The sequence below is a fragment of the Haemaphysalis longicornis genome, unplaced genomic scaffold (genome assembly GCF_048455015.1).
Source record: "Haemaphysalis longicornis isolate Haplotype H1 unplaced genomic scaffold, Haemaphysalis longicornis Haplotype H1 scaffold_7, whole genome shotgun sequence".
NCBI lineage: Eukaryota > Metazoa > Arthropoda > Arachnida > Ixodida > Ixodidae > Haemaphysalis > Haemaphysalis longicornis.
In genome coordinates, this window is record NW_027526422.1 from 108,932,501 (window position 1) to 108,950,129 (window position 17,629).

At 48.0% G+C, this 17,629-nt stretch overlaps 1 long non-coding RNA gene across 2 annotated transcripts in view; it reads left to right on the forward strand.

Annotated features, from left to right (window-relative positions):
• LOC144146806 (uncharacterized) overlaps window positions 1-14,722 on the forward strand; it is a 37,422-nt gene extending 22,700 nt beyond the window's left edge. Inside the window, exons 1-3 of one of the 2 annotated variants that reach the window (XR_013317714.1) lie at window positions 10,363-10,605; window positions 12,610-12,658; window positions 14,490-14,722. This is a non-coding gene — a long non-coding RNA (uncharacterized LOC144146806). Of the gene's footprint in view, window positions 1-10,362; window positions 10,606-12,609; window positions 12,659-14,489 lie in introns of those variants that run through there. The other variant, XR_013317715.1, reaches the window with a different exon arrangement.
• Window positions 14,723-17,629: the final 2,907 nt, after the last annotated feature.

Sequence of the window (17,629 nt, forward strand, 5' to 3'; positions counted from 1 at the left end):
TTTTGAAACTTGAACAGTGCCCCGCCGTTCATGCCCGCATGAAGAGTTTTGTTTTTTTTTATTTTAGGGGCCAATTATTTCAACAATAAGGGAAAAAAGACGATGAAGCTGGTGGGTAGTGCGTATATTGGCTCAATGATATAATGGCCCACATTTGTAAATGTACGGTTTCGCACCACCCAGGTTCGTCTGACATGTCCTCCGCTGCTTAACATATTGGCAGTGGTTCAAGGCACATCGCAATCTCGGCCGGGGCTTCATCCGACCTCGGCTACTGAAGCAGTCTTATCTAGTCTCTTGGTTCGCCATCAGATGAATAACGTTTATGCGCGCACCACGACTTAAGCATAAGGATATTGGTAGGATAGAGGCGCATATGATGGCCTACGAACTAACCTCTATGGGGACATTATTTCAGTTATTGCATCGCGTTGGCATGTCTCAGTGGACGTCAGCCATGAACACGACCGTTCTCTATTCACGCGCTACAACCTACGACTAGTCGACGAGCGTCGTGGCCGCTTAACGCGAGACCCGCGTGACCAGAACTGACGATGACGCTGCACCCCCTCCCACAACACCGAGCGTCTCCAAGGGCCTTCGACGTTTGTGAGCTGCATTGACGGGCATGGCGGTTCCCGTTGTGTGGTTCATCTTGCGTATCGCCCTAATTGAAAGCGGCAAGTATTTTTTATTGACATCTCATATTATCTTTTTTCTACCCTCATCTATTCACTGTGGCATCAACCGGGGTGGTCTCACTCGACGGGGGCCATGTCGCAATAAGGGGAAGATGAAGGCGAGGAAGCTGTGTGGGTTGTGCGTGGCTTCTGCTTTGCGGCGTGATGGCCGACATGCTGTAAACAGATCGTTTTATCCCAACCATGGTTTCTCTTACTTCTCCGGCCGCCTTAACACTCATTACGTGTCCTACAATAATAACTAGAGCAGGAACTGGCGCTAGTGTCAACGCGAACACCGAGACCGGCGCTTACGCTTCGATGGTAAGGATGAGTAGTTCTGGAACCGGATTGCGTATGACCGAAACGGCCCTATGGAGGCGCTAATGGCATTTTTTGACAACAACCTCTTATTTGACGCTTCGCTATTGGCAAATTGCGTGACGGACAAGAATGCTAGGGAGCAAAAACCGGTTTTGTATGAAATAAAACGACGCATTTCAATAAAAAGCCGACGCGGAGTCGAGGAGGTTTGCGGAGTAGGTTAGCCATTTGCCGCCAACTACAGTGGGACGTGGGCTTCTTTAAAAACTATTTTTAAAAATTTCGGCGCTTGTAGTTTTAGGGGCGAAGCTCCTTAGGGCGTGGGTCTGTCCATCCTCGACGTATGCATGTAGCCACCTCTAGTTTAGTTCTTGGATTGTTTACTAGATGGCGTGGCTACCTCTAGTTTAGTTCTTGGATTGTTTACTAGATGGCGGTACTTGTATATAATGAAAAGATGCGCTTGGATTGTTTACTAGATGGCGTGGCTACCTCTAGTTTAGTTCTTGGATTGTTTACTAGATGGCGGGGAGCGTTGTAATAAAATCCGTTCGCTGTTGGCGCGAGCTCGGAGTCGCCCGATGGATAAGGCTGCAGATGTGCGAGCCCGCGAGGCAGAAGCGCTCCGTGAAGCTGCGCGACGCCGCCGCCAAGATCCTGCCGTACGAGAGCGGGAGGCCGAAGCGTGTCGTCTGGCTGCGCGACGACGCCGCCAAGATCCCAGCGTTCGAGAACGAGAGGCCCAAGCGTCACGGCAACGGCGCGAGGACCCTGCCGTACGCGAAGTGGCACGGCTGCGGCGCGAAGAGGATCTCCAAAACGTCAGAGAACGGGAAGCGGCGAGAAAGCGCGCGTATCGGCAGGCAGACCCCGATGCAGTGAGAGCTCGTGAGGCGTCTGCAAAACGCATCAGGCGAGCTCAGCCCCAAGGTGCCGACGCGCGGTTTAAGTGAGACTTTCTAGACGTTACGTTCGGACACAGATGTAGTGGGCGAACTTTCACTGAAGAGTCACGGTTTTACCGATGATTTCCCCTCAGGAGCTTCGCCCACTCATCATCATTCACCCCGTGGATATGCTGTGATTTTTGTTAATATTAAGAAACCTTTTGTGCTCCTAAAAAACGATTTCCTTTGAGAAGATGTTCCGGTGTGAATTACTGACATTCTTCAAGATGCGTTCCACACAGCCGCCGGTGCTGCTGGTATACGCCGTAGGAGCCGGCGTTCGCACGAAAGTGTAGCTGTTACATGCAGTTCGCAACCGTCATCGGCTTCGAAACTACATTGTTTTCTCGAGTGAGCACCGCTGCAACTCCTAAATCGCCGGCAACTTCGCCGCATTCAGCGCCATCATTTGTGCTTTCGCGCTCGCTGTGCCGGCAATGAATTCATATACCACCCGATTCGCAACTATGGTTACAAAACATTTCCACTCAACGCGGCGTGAGTGCGTGCGGGGTATTCAGGTCAAGGAGAAATGTATTTTTGAACGCTTCTTTCAACATTGAGAAATGCGTTCATCTCAGTCCGAAACGAAAACGAAACTGCCTGCACGATTCAATCGATAATAACTTCCGCAAGCCATCCAGTGGCAATCCGAATCGATAACTACATATACGCCCATCGCAAGGCAGAAGAAGGCACGGAGGAATACGTTGCGCAGGGTAGGAGGAGCAAGGCAGCGCTACGCAAGCAGCTACAGCTAAACGTGACAAGCCCTCAAGAATAAAATAGTAAGGAAAACGACGGATTTCCCTTCCTAGTCGTGCCGGTACAATTAGTGCAATGGCACAACTGGTACAGTGGTGTAACCGTAGAAGGCCACACCACGGACTGGTGGACAGAATTCTTCCGATGATCAGCACAATGCCACTGGAGGGACAACTGCGCCCACGACCAGGCAAAAGCTGAACAAGAGAAGCAAAAAATGCATAATTGGGCGTAGCATCAATGCGCGCCGCCCGCGTTCATAAACTGAAAAGCCATTACCTATTTCAAGGTGCAGGGCTGAAATGCCTCTGTACATAGAGTAGGGGATTAAAAAAACAAAATTCCCCGCATTTCCCCCAGGGAAAGAATGTGAAAGTGCGAATGCAGGAGTTGAATTTGCGCGGTTCGGTAATGTTCGCGAAAGAGAGATCACACACACACACACAACTACAAAGAAAGAAAGATGCATTTATTCACAGACACCTATTTGTGTTGTCGTTGTACTTGATTGCTAGAGCGGATCTCAGATTTGAAATTTCGTGTCAGTACTCCTTTAAGCGGGTGCATTAGCCCTTCTCACGCCCGATTCTTGGCCAATCGCCCTAAGTGGGTATGTGCTAAAGAAATTAGGAACTCTTCTTGGCCAATCGCCCTAAGTGGGTATGTGGTGCGGACGGAACGACGGCGGTGGACGCGTGATTCAGATTACTTGGCCAATCGCCCTAAGTGGGTATGTGCTAAAGAAATTAGGAACTCTTCTTGGCCGATCGCCCTAAGTGGGTATGTGGTGCGGACGGACGGACGGCGGTGGACGCGTGATTCAGGGTCGATTAAGAAGTGCATTCGCACTTAGAAGTTGAAGTTGCTGTCGAAGGAAGCACGAACCGCGGACCGCACGGCGGAACACTGAAGCAGCAGTGCGGCAGTAGGGTCGACCGAGAACTCCAAGAAAGGGTGACCAAGCGCCGAGAAAAGAAATCAGCAGCCGTAAAGGACGGCAGGCACTACAGCCCATGCAACACAAGCCGCCTAGGCAGGATAACATACTGGTGGGAATAGCAGGCTTCTGGTGATGGCAAGCGCCTCGGAATGAACTTCGGAGGGTGCGGTCCAGTGGGCTCGCAAAGCGGGAATGAGCGCGATGGAAACGTTTAATACAATGTTTCCCAGTTGATCAACGGAAAGTCTAACTAGGCTTTTGCATTTGCATTGTTAGAATGCATTAAGCATCACGCAATTTTTTTCATTCTGTTCCCAGTGTGGAGGATCCAAGAGGGAAGGCCGACCCAGACACTCGTTCTTGTAAGACGATGGAACACACTGTCAGCGAGGCAGTGGGCGTAGCTTCGCCTTTCTCTTCATCCCAGCTATCGCCCTCTGCCTGTGCCCCTCTTCTTTATTGATAACACACCGCCCCCCCTCCCCCCTCGGCCCGAAAAGCAAGTATGGCCTTCAAGCTGAGCCTTCGTATGGGGCGTCTAAATATAACTTAACAACGTGTGAGTTCGAGCTAGTTGGTACGGCATTGTACGAATTCGTTCGCAACAGTACGCCCCATTTCGCGCTTGTCTTTCTCCTGTTCATCCCCTGTGTGGAATCTTGCGCTTTATATTCGCTTAAATATAGTCCCGGTGATCAGGCGGAAATGAATGTTGTCAGGCTGTTCGCATCGGCGTTGCTTGGATCGATAATTCGCATATGACATCGCGTCCCCCAGTTTCTGTGATATTCAATGGCAGCCGGACCGCGCGCTTGCCACCTTTGGTCTTGGAATAGCCGCCGGGGTCGTAAGGGAATCCGATTAGCTGGGGTGGCTCGATTTGATTCTTGATAACGAGCTCGTTGCAGTGACAAAGAGAAGGAGTATAGCATAATTCTTGGTGTCGGGCTGGCTGCCATCTCCGGTTCTCAAGCTGGGTGGGTCTGGCATGGCCGCATCCTTGCACTTCGTAGTCACCCAATTCGTGGAGAGCTCGGTGCCTGGTCTTCCTGAGGAGGACGTAGTCGTCGCTAGGTGGCTGCTAGCCGCCGTCAAGGGAGTCCCTCAAGCAATCGTGCCTCAAGGGAGTCTGGAGTGAACTCCGCCAGTTGTTCAGGGCGATGAGAGCATTGGCCAGCTATGGGGACGCGCAGGTCCAAAACGCGCGGTCCACACCCTGCGTGCACCTTCACCACATTGTCGACCTCCACGGTTCTGTTGCTGCCACCAGGGAGCGCCGGGGTCTCATCGTGATGAGTGACGGGAACATCAGGACTCGGCGCTCCGGTGACCTGAACAGCATCCAGAGAAGAAACCGCGGAGGGTCTGGCGAAGGCGACAGACGAGCGGATGAAGGTGACCTTTTCGTCATATTCAAAGCTAGTGAGAAAGTCAGTTTCTTACTCGCCTAAATCAACCGTCTCCAGATCGTGCTCGTCAAGAGCTTTCATTTCCTCATACCTGCTGTTAAGGGCGCGAAGGTACGAGCGGATCTGCTCGGACGATGCGTTTGGATCCTGTAGCAGCGATGCTATTGCAGCTACGCCTCGTGTGACGGCTTGCCTCAGGAAGTCACGGCGGCGGCGTAGCTCCTCCATGGCAGATGGAAGCGAAGCCGGGCGACCGGGTGGCTCCAGCACGAGCACGAGCGGCGAGCAGCGTACGAGCACGAGGCATCTCAAATCAGTTGGATCCAAAGAAATCCCTTGCCTAGCGTACTTCGGCGTCTGCGCCGCGTCAAGTCCAGTCTGCCCGTGGTTCCATCTCCCGGATTGGACGGCACCAGAAATGGGGTAGCCAATAACAGAAAAGGCGCTCATATCGTGTAGGTAATCTGGAAGTTGGGAGAAGCGCTACGATGATAAGCGGGAACACGGTGACGACATTGCAGCAGTCAAAGCAAAAAAGTCCTCTAAAGCTCAAAGAAACGGAAGCATCTGGTTCCGCACCCCGAGTTTGCCCAAACAGTACAGGATACCCAAGTAAAGGACTTGGGACACAACTTTCAGTAGAATGCTGCGTTGCGTCCTTTAAAATTATGACGTTCTCGCAATGCCCAGGTCGGCAGAAATGTGAGGATCACCACTAATGAGTTTACCTTGCTTATAAGTAGCAGATCAATGTAGTCCAGCCAGCCTGTACCACTGCCTAGCCATCCCCAACACCAGGCACCACAGGAGCTGGTCACACCATTATCTCGGGAGTAGCACTCCCAAAGACAACTTGCTGTGGCGAGCTTCCTTCACGGCTTCAGACTCTTCTTTGCCGTCCCTATTGAACACGTTGTTGTGAGTGATGGCGCAGTCGGGCTGGTCGGTAAGCAGTGCTTCCTTGTAGAAGTCGACGTGAGGGTTATGCCTGGTGCCTGGATCGCCGTCCTGGTCGCCTTGTGATATGCCGTAACCACCGAGGTCATGCGGAAATCCTTCCTGCTTGGTGCACATTCTTCCGGAAACGAGCTCTGTCGTGTGCCCCTTGCATGCACTTGCGTAGCCAGCGAAGGTTACCATGGGCTGTAGCAGGTCACCTGCGGTCACTCGTCGTGTGCTGCAACGCCGATCAGGAAAGTGAGCTGCGCCAGAGCGCCTTCGGGACGACGATCGACGAAGCAGATAGCGGTGCACGCAGGGCCCTTTCAGGCGGTCATCGTGCACTGCCATTGCAGCTGCCGGGTTTTCTTTTTCGAGCCCTCTCCAATCAGGTTCATTCGGCAGTTTGGGGGAAGAGGATCGGGACACCGGTGCACCGATCAGAGGTGGAGATACCAGAAGGCGTAAATGCAAGCGGAGGTGCCAGTGGAAATGCCAGCGCAGGGGAAACATAGCCACCGTCTTTCACGTACAACGGCGCCCGCTCTCGACGGGAACCGACGCGGTGTTTTAGCAGTAAAAGTCAACTATCTACAGCGGCGTCCGACCATCGCGGAAATACAAGTTGGGTGGGTCTGGCGCGGCCGCCTCCTTGCACTTTGCAGTCACCCGGTTCTTGGAGAGCCCGGAAACCTGGCCGTCTGTAAGGATGAGTCAGTTGTCGCCTTGGTGCTCCGGTACTCTGGACCGCAACCACAGAAGGAACCGCGGAGGATCGGCGAGGGAGACGTAAGAGCAGATCCAGATGACCTTTTGGTTGAATTCAAATCTAATGAAGAAGTCCGTTTCTAACTCGTCTAAATCAATGGCCTTTAGAACGCGCAGGTCAAGAGCCTTTATTTCCTCGTACCTGCCGCTGAGGGCCCGCACGTACGAGTGGATATGCTCAGTCGGAGCGTCTGGATGCTGTAGCAGCGATTCAATTGCAGCTACGCCCCTTGTGACGGCTTTCCTCACGAAGTCACGGCGGCGGCTTAGCCCCTCCATTGCAGACGGCAGTCAAGCCAGGCGCCCGGGTGGCTCCGGCACGAGCACGACCGGCGAGCAGCGTTCGAGGACTAGGCGTCTCAAATCAGCTGCATCCAAAGCAATCCCTAGCCTAGCGTACTTCGGCGTCGGCGCCGCGTCAAGTCGAGTCTGGTCGTGGTTCGATCTCCCGCATTTTGGCACCAGCATGTGGAGGATCCAAGAGGGAAGGCCGACCCAGACACCCGTTCTCGTTAAGACGAAGGAACACACCGTGAGCGAGGCAGTGGGCGCAGCTTCGCCTTCCTCTTCACCCCAGCTATCGTCCTCGGCCTGCGCCCACCTCCTTTATTTATAACACCCGTGACAAGAGGAAATAAGTAGACATTTGTTTCAAATTCAGCCCGTTTTTATAATATACTGGTTGAATCATGTATATATGTATCAGTACTTGCAGATGGGTAAACACACTATTTATACGTGGGATACGGCCTCAAAATAGGATTTCACCGCATGATTTCTGTTATCATGAGTTTAATGTCTAGGATACTTGCCACCAATGGGGTGTTGCATTCTACAGTCACAAAGACGGTCTTGTAACAAGTTAGCAAGCAGAAATAGTTTCGCATCCTGATTACCTACCTGCTTTCGGCCGCCATTGCTCTCTCGCAGCATACTTTTATGTATTGGGATAGATAGTGAACGATTAACGGTCTCTGAAACTATACGAAATCGTTAAGTGCGAATGAATCTAGGTTTTCGATAGGGCTGTTTAGGTTAACATCAGCACTTTGTTTGCATTAGCTGGAAGGCAAGCTAATGCCAGAAACACACTGCTCGAGGCATCGTTGATGGATCAGTGAATAGTGTTGTGAGGAAAAAGTAAAAAGTAAGAGCTTTTCTATTCGGCGAAAGTGTTTCTCATTATTTGAGTGTTTCTCATTACTTGAATATGGCGCTTACTATGGCTTTGGGATTGCTTATTGATAATTGGAAGTACTTGAGTTTTGTCCTAGCAGGAAAAACACGCTTTCTGTTTCCTCCTTCTAGAAGATAATTTGGTAACTGCAGAGGGGACGTTTTTAACGTTTCAAACTTACATGCGACCTAAGTATGGCATATAATAAAACCAAGCGAAATAATAGAACAGTCTGAGTGCCCAACCATCATACAATTGTTTTCGGAAATGTTTTTATTCAACAAGAGTCACGCCATTTTGCGTTCAGCATTTGCGATAAAAATGCAAATTGATGCCAAGCGTTTATGTCGTCCCATATGCGTTGAACGGCGTACAAATCCACAGAATAATTGATTGGTTGTAGGGTTTAACGCACCGACGCAATGCAGGCGATGAGGCGCGCTGTAGTGGAGCGCTCCGGATTAATTTTGACCACCTGGGGATCTTTAACGTGCTCCGAAATCTCGTGCACACGGGTGTTTTTGCTTTTCGCCCCCATCAGAAAAGCGGCGGCCACGGCCGTGAGACGAACCCGCGACCTTGTGCTCAGCAGCGCAACGCCTTAGCCACGGAGCCACCACGGCTCGTAAATCCGCAGATCAATAGCCACGAACAGTTTTTGTCAGAAAATTAGCATGCATTGCGTAGATACCTCTGATAGCGCCACTTCTAGCGCAGTTCGCGTGAGATATAGACCGGCGAGCGAGGCTATGAGTGTGTCGTCTCTTAGCGCTATTGCGCCGACTAGTTTGCAACGAGCGATGCCCGCAGCCACGGTACCAATATTGCTTCGGAGTTGTTAATTCGGTCTTGGTGCCACCAAATATACAATGTGGGATGTGCGGATCTTGGCAAAAGCGTTTGCATCTTGCAAGACGCTGAACTGCGTCGCTGACACACCTCTCGCGCTTCAATACCTTCAATTGGCAGTTGTATGTTGACTTCTGCATGCCACGATGTCAATTCGGTGTAACATAATAGCCCTCCATTTGTTTCAAAATTATGTGAAAAATTATATGCGAATTCTAGCTCCGATATTATGCGGCTGGATCGTAGTCGCAGGCTTGGAGACGAATAATGGGTGGTAATGGCAGTCGGGGCTTCCTGAAGCCAGACGAACGATGGCTCTTTATTCCGAGTTTGTGGGGAGCAATGCCCTAAATAAGCAACTTCACCGCTGCTTTGCTATTCCTTGTTCATTGGCAGTGGTGTCGGTTACCCTTCCACACAAGTACTAGGTATGATTTACTCAGTTCTACACACAATGCCTCGCACAAGGGACAGATGCCTTAAATTTGAGAAGAAATGATGCACCAACGTCTGCCTTTCCTTGCCCTACATTAGGGCGAAAAGCCGGAGGCACAGAAGCATTACGACTCCATTTCTGAAAGAAGGATATTGGCGCATTTCATTTCGCGGCTAGTTCTATTTACACTGCGATGGGTAGCGCTAACCCATTTCTCGTTCTGTAAGACATGTTTCCTTCGTGGTTTTTAAGCTTTGACGCAGGACGCATTTTAGTAGTTCAAGCCACCCTGCTCATATGGGAGCCAGAAGAATACTGGTAAGCCGTCCCAAATGTGTCCTTGTTGCGCGGTTATTCTTTCCTTTCAAAATATTTAATGTCACGAAAACAAGCAAATTGCTGTATGCTTTTTCCGCTGCAGTCGGCTGTACCTAGGGGATATTGTAATATCTAAGCCCTTGTACGGTACTGTTATGCACTCCCAATACACGCACGCAGTCCCAAGCACAAGGGCCCGCAAGCAAGCAGATATTCACGCACGTACCGTCAAGGACAAATAAAACGCGAAGACGAAAAGATGACCATCACACACATATAGCGCGAATCGTTTCAATGCAGAGCCAAGTGAGGATTGGCCTAATTATAAAAACAAAGTTTGGAAATGTGTCATTGCAAGCGACAAAATGGCGCCCATATATTATACCATAACAAACAGTACGTTTCAATTTAGCGTGTTCAGGTTCATATCTTCATGTTCGCATTTCATTTATTCATGAATATAGAAACCTGCACAACTAACCATGTAGCCGTTTCAGTGAGATCATCATTTTGGGCAATAATCGTGCGTAAAGCTACCGAAAATCTACTGCCTTCTTTCACTTCTTCGTCCACGGCACGAAAACAAAATTCACATTGATCAAAAAAAACAACTTTTTGGGTCATTTGGCGGCTGCTGGGTGAGCGACGAACTGTTTATGTCGGGACTGTTTTGAGCGCATCTATCTCGTTTAAGATACGCGTTCTCCAGTTCATGCGAAAGCGAATGCACTTTATCGCACGCCTAGTAGCTTTCAGCGCCCTCTGAGCCGCATGGAGGACGCGTACTTGAAGGGAAGAAGTGTCCTTGAGACGAGTGTCTTGTTGCGACGGCTTTTGTCAGGGTTGCGAGGAGGGCGTTTGAGTTGTGTGGGTTCATTATCAGGGAAGACGTCTAGCTCTGGTGGCAACTCACTTCATAAAAGCGCGAGAACAACATACTCAGCGTTCGTCTCTGCAAGAAGCAACGTCGTGTACAGGAACATTCTCCATTAAACGAGCAATGAGGCTGCAGGTGACGGTGACCGTACTGGTTTTTCTCATCGGTGCAGGGAGGTAAGTAAAGCAGGGAAATGTAATCTTTGAGCCTTCTCAGTTAGCACATTATTGAACAATTTTGAGTTAGCTATTTTATACCTGTGTGTGTGAAGACCAGGTAAAGCGCATGTGCTCGCTTTTGGTAATTTGTTCTTTTTTTGTTTGATTAAGCAATTGATTGATTGTTTGCGGGTTTTAGCTCACCGGAGCTACACTTGGGCTTTGAGGCGCGCCGTAGTGGGAGGATACGGAATTATTCAGACCGCCTGGGGATCCTTCACGTGTGCCGAAATCTCAACACACGGACGTTTTTACATTTCGCCTTCACCCGAACTGCAGCCGCCGCGTCTGGCATAGAACCCGTGTCCTTAGCCGCCGAGCCACCGTGGCGGGTGTTACAAAAGAAAGTTTTCTACCTTTCCAAGCTAACGGTTCTTTCGTGGCGTGCGGGGCAAGAAACTCCAAACTCGGCTGGGGAAGCAGGGGGGGGGGGGGGGTGCTTTTCACTCATGGAGCGCTATTAGCCAGCGTTCTCTGTGCTCACCGCGGCGGGGGCGTCGGCGAGACCCTTCCTTCGGCTTTGTCTTCCGCTTAATCGATGGTGTTAGGCCTCTTTTTTCGCAGCGTCGCGTCCGTTGCGCGCTAAAGTCGCACGGCTTGATTAACTTGTTTGACAGAACTTCCTCAGTAACCAGGAACCGACGGAATGAAGTGGTCGTACGGCAAAGATACGTTAAGGATTGGTTTGTAAGTCTGGAAAAATATGTTAAGACCACTTACAGACGTCTGGCAGTTAGAGAAACGGCGTTTTTTGCGCAGTACTTGTCACGAATGGGATTCCGTTTTCTAAATGGCTGAATACCTATTTGGTTGTGTTTTCACAGGTATTACGAAAGAGGGATGGAGCAACTGGTTCAGATAAATAGAGATTTTCAAACTTACAAAACAATTCTCAAACTTACAAAACAATTTACTTTAAATGTGTATAAATGGGAATCACTAAGCTCACATACTGGATTGCTTCGGTGTCTGCGCTTGTGTCTCGCGGTGGTGTAGCCCCGAACTAATGCATCAGGAAGGCTCGGTTCTGCTGTCTCTCCTTTCGAAACACGCTCCTCTCCGTTTTTTCTTCCAACGCACGGCCGTGCTACAGGGGCGGCGTCCGCCGTCTGAACCCGGCCGTGGCCGACACTGCTACGTTCGGGACGGCGCCTTCGGGAGGGCGCCGTCCCGAAGGTAGCAGTGTTGTTCGGGACGGCGAGGTTTCACTCTTTCGAGAGCCAAGTGTGCGAATTAAAGTGACGTCGCTAGTGAAATTGTTGTTTGGGTCCTTCACACTTTTGCTTTCCAACCACATTCACAGTCTGGATTGGGGACAATTTATTTGAGGTATATAATTGCTGTGCGGGGAAGCATCGATTGAGTGCTAGCGTACTCTGTTTGTAATACGTTAAAGGTACCAAAACGTTTTGGTTTTTTGTTTGAAATATTTATTCCGTTGCGCTTTTGTCTGTCTTGGATTTTAGCCCTCTCAAAATATTCCCAAATCTGTGAGAGCAGACGAATACGGGACAATGTGAAAAGAATTCCGATTTGATGACGTAGTGTTTCCTAAAGAATAAGTCAGTTTGGTTCAGGGTGGGTAATTTCTAGCTCGATTAGCTAGCTAGAATAACAATATAGCGTATGTGCATGCACTGCTGATGTTGTAGTTGACAAGTTTATTTTGTATTTTACACACTCATTAAAAACTCATTGTTCTTTTGAAATCTGTCATACGACAATAGAATTATTATTTTATGCTCTCAGAGAAAAACGGAGAGGCAGTTTTAGAACCTTGCGGTCAAATGAAACTAGCTACTCGTAATTGAAGAGCGTCGTTGTTCTTTAATTTTGCAAACTGCTTGGAATAGACTGACATTGTCCTTGACAGTAAGTGTATTCTTACGAAGAGCGGTTTGTCTCATTTCAAGGACAAGAACCAAGCCATTTGTTACAGAGGATGTGTCTTATTATTTTCAGCGCGATCTGGGATGCCAGTTACCGAGAGCACGTTCGATGTGTTGCATACGTACGTACAAAGAGTTTACTTTTTGCCGTGCATGTTGAGAACCATATATGGGTCCATCCTACTGTACCTTTATAAGCCAATTATACTCTCAATATTTTCAGTTGGTAGTTGCTTTTAGACAAGAAGTTATTTTAGGCGTTTGATTCACCACCCATTGTAATAAGTAGCAGCAATTGTTTTCTATAGATCTGCTCATCTCCGAAAACTTTTTCTAGGTCAGGAAACTTACCAGCCCCGTCGGGGGGCCTTTATTTATACAAAAAATGAATAAAAATGAAATAATATAATTACTTCATGACAATATATAAAAAAAACGTTTTAATTTATCTAGATCTCACTAGATGGCGCTAGATGTTCAACAAACGAGTGAGGATTTCAGTACACCAGTGACGCATTTGCAACGTAAGCAAACGTGGCCGTTAAAACATTTGTATAAAATTTCAGAACCTTTCCAATTTGAAAACTATGCTTTTGGTCCGTGGGCAGTGAATTGTGAAGTCTCATAGCAACGTAATGATGTGTGCTGGCCCATCCTATCGGCTCTTTTCGTAATCCTCTGCGTGTAAAATTACTTCCTCCTCTTCCTAGCCAAATACCCCCTTATTTCGTCATGGTCACACTATGGTGCTGATTTATATCTTTAAGCTCTCGTATCAGAGAAAACGACGACGCTAATTTGGGTTAATTTATGCAAATAAATCTCGCAAAACATCTGTAGCGTCTTAACAAATACCTGACAAAAACGTCCGTGTTTTTCTTTGTAGCTCAATATGGTAGCACTCCCGCTCACACGAAAATTCAGATATAGGCTTTTGGAGAGTGGTAACTCTCAGTATGGAGATGACGGTCAACTGAAATGAACATTTTTCGGGACAGGCAAAGCTCCAAAACACTCTTGTGAAAGTTGAGAGTGTACACAACCTATCATGCCGTGCGCTTAGGTGATGAAATGCGAACGAGTGCACGCATGTGTCCGCCCTGTAATTGGCGTAGAATACAAAGAAAACATTTAGAGCGATTTTATCAGCCTAGAATACAATACAACGAATAAAGCAGCAGCGCAATCTCTTATTGCGGCACCATCAACACAATTTTCTGAAATATTACAAGCACGCGTGGAGAAACTGCAGAGCTAGTATTGTCACATGGTGCTTAAGAATAATTCCAGAGCCTCAAATTAGCCCATATACCCCTACGCATCCTTGTCTGGGTTTTCATATTCCCTACGACCCAAGGCCTTTCCTAAAGACCCTTTGAATAGAAGAAAGACCGGTACGAAATACCCCATACAGCCCATGTCTACAATTTGGGAGCATAGTGTCAGACGCTAAAACGATTGGATGGACTGAATTAGGCGGCCGAGTGGACAAACATTGCGTCCGCACCGGCTTAGACCGGATCATGATACTTAAAAGTAGTGATGAGCTATACGCAAAAATGACTGCCTATGAATAATCACGGGCTGGTGCCTGCAACAAAAATTTCTCTTGGAGAATGAACTGGTGCCTTTTCATTTTTCGGTGACTACATCGCTCAGTACACTCTGTACTTGTATTCTGCAGTCTTTCGTGCTTTGTGTATTGTCATGACTACTTCATTGCAAAGCACATTGATTTGGACATATCAAGGAAGTGTTCTATACTTTGTGTAGATCAGAAGCGGGAATTTTATTTCCCTAATAAATTGGAAATAAGAAGCGTATAGAAGACAATGCACATGTTTGAAAGCTTCCAGAACACCATCGTTTGTCAGTTCGAGAAACTACACGGCGATAATGCGCGCCTAACGAATGACGGCGGGTTTTTGACGCGTTGTGTGTTACGTCCAACAGTGCACTCCTGCGGAAGACGACTGCGGGGAGGGTTGCCGCTGCTTCGCAAGAGGTGACATACCCAATGGAACCCACGGGTACTGCCTAGATCCGGACAAGCCCCTTCCAGAGCACTTTCTCAACCTCGGAAAGGACGAAAACTGAGGCCGATATTGCCCTGTCTGTATTAATGGGGTGCAGATTCAACTCCAGAGTTGAGAAATAAAAAGTACCTCCCATATAGGCAAAAAAAAGAGCTGAAGATGCAATGCGGCAAAAGACGTTTCGTTGCTCACAGCATCTTGACGAATTAAACCATTTTTTTCTGCTTTGATTCTCTATAATAGGAGAAAAGTTGTATAGGGAAGAGATGCAAGCTACAGAGCCCAAGGGCCTCGTTCATCCAATCAGAAACCTGGGCCGGCAAACATACATACAATATAAAAGTCACACCTAGGCACATAATGAAATGCTGTTTGCTCGATACAGTGAGACAGATTTGGTGAAATCAAAATTAAGCACGTAAATAAATATCAAGAAATAACAACGACAAAGAGGACCATACCGAACGAAAAAGAGACTCAAAGAGTTGTTGGTCTGTATGAACGCATTCGACTATCGCTCTTTTATGCAATGTAACCCTAATGAATCAAAGCCAGCCTAAAAGGTAATAATAACGCTATTGCGATTTCCTATGAGGTTTCATCGAACGTAGTATGATCACTTCCTGGAATATTTAGACACAATTTTTAAATGGGTACCTTGATGGCAAGCGATAGTTTCTTCGGCAATGCGGCGAACTTAAGAAGTTCTTGCGTATCTTATAAAGAGTTTAGACGAGTGTGAACACAGGCATTGGCAGGAAGGGTTTATTAGTATTTTTTTTTAATTTGCATTCGTATAGCTCCACACTTTTCTAAAGTCATATAACTCGAAACGTAGGTTACATTATAATGGTAGAAATATTGGTCGGTATGCTGACATTAGTGTTCATTGGCAATCAGTATGATTTCTCGCTCTCCGGTTACCCTGAGGTTTAGTTTATTTTGTTTTGTAGCACTGCAAACAGTTCGACACCTTGCTACAGCTGGCAATAAAAAAGGCGGAAAATATTTTTTTCACTCGTCGATGGACAGAGTACCTACGTTTACACTTCCCACTGTTTCTGTATTCATTTGAGTTCATACATTTTCAATATGTATGTCTAATGTGAGTGTTTCCAAGAAGAACACAATGCGAATAGTTTCAATGTCATACAGGAGTATTGCAGCATCACCCAAAATTTCATTTTTGGCGGAATTGCTGCAGCTATTCATTATTTACCGTTATTATAAATTTGTAGTAATCTGTTTTGCCCCGTTGTTAAAGATATCCGACTAATGGACTGCCGTGTGGTCACAACGTCGTATGGGTTCTCTCGGAAACTAGCACGGCAATGCCATCTAGGTACGTGAAATACTACCGACTCGCGAGGAAGGAAAAATTTATTACTATAGAAGATATTTTAGATTAGCTATTCATTTCTCCCTGTACAGTAAAAATTGCAGTATGAGAGTAGACAGAAGAAAAAAAGCTGCTCTTTGAGCTTGAGCACCGCTCACACCATACATAAGACAACCAAAGGGTGCTGCACGCAGAAGCAGAATGACAACATTAGGTCATCATTTTTGCAGAGTAGTAACAGTAATCCAAACAGTGTACATTACTATAACAAAGAAACAGATATAGAAAAAACTATACAAAGCAAACTTGGTAAGCAGAAAGAGCGTCAACGAAAAGTAGAAGTACATACTAAGTATTGATAAAACCCGGTTAAAATGGAGATACTGGTCTCAAGTCGAAACCTAGAAATAAACCCCTCCGCTGTTCCTGATACCGAGGTTTCTTTGTGTTTACCACGCCTTCGACCCTATCGCCAACACGCCAATTGTTCCCAAACTTCCGCCTACCACTGCATTGATCGGCAATTCGCAGACCCGCTACCTCTATCAGCACTTTAATCCGTACGACACAGCGTCCCCTGCCTAAATCACCTTCCGACGAGCGACCACGTTCTAGGTATAAAGTGAGCTTCCAAGTACCCTAACAACTGAGAAAGCAGTCGTTTTCCACGTCGGTGCAAGCGAGCTGGAGCATTACGGCTGCGATCAGACCCCTCGCCGTTTTCTCTGACTAGTAAACACCACGCGAAACCGATCGGAGCTCCAGAAGTTGGTCGTGTCCTGTGTTTTGCCACGTAACACTAACCGCCGGCTTGATCGACCAAACGACCGATTCGTTAAGTCATTTAACTGGGAAGCCTAGCAATTCAATAAAACCATTCGGAGCTACGAAAGCGACGCACTGGGGCTAGAATCACTCCCGCCCCGTCGTTTCCTGGCTGCGGACGGGCTCCACGCCAGCTTTCAAGCAGTCGCCGTGATAGCGGAAACTTTTAGGGGTCTTCTCATCCGAGATGCAACCCAGATGGCACCAGGATGGTCATCCAAAGTGGCTACTACCAGCATTTCCTCGATTTACCAACATGCAACCCCGGCAACCGAGGTCCGGTTCGGGAGGCCGTGTCAAGCAAACCTCGCACTTCCCGCTCATGCCACCCAGGAGAACATCAACGCAGCAACCTGTCCGCCTCAGCGAACCGGATGATGATGATGATAAAGAAGATGATGATGCACTTTTCTCATCCCACCGTGTGTCACCACAACCTTACCCATATCTTACACAGACCGACGCAGGTGGTGAAAAAGTGCAGCCGCCAGTACACGAGTGCATGCTCTCGCAATTTCCCAGTAAACCATAGGCACACCATGGAGCACAAGTAAAAAGAATTCGGCAGTACGAGGCTGCCTTACTTGGTTCGCTTCCCAATATACAAACTGCGCTCGTCAGACTGGCAGACGCCGTCACCAGACACCATGGTTTACTGGCAGCCATGTCATGGCACAAAAACACCAGGCATTCCCATAGGACTTAGCCATCCCTTCTTCACAGGGATGACAATAAATTGCAATCTCTTTCTCTGTCTCCCTCTGATGCTTTCACCCTCTAGCTTTCTAAGGTATGCGACTCTCCGCTACAAAGAGCGCGCGCTAACCACCTCAGTAGCGGTCATTTAGGGGGGATGGAGAGCAAAACGGACTAAGAATTGTAATTTTTTATTT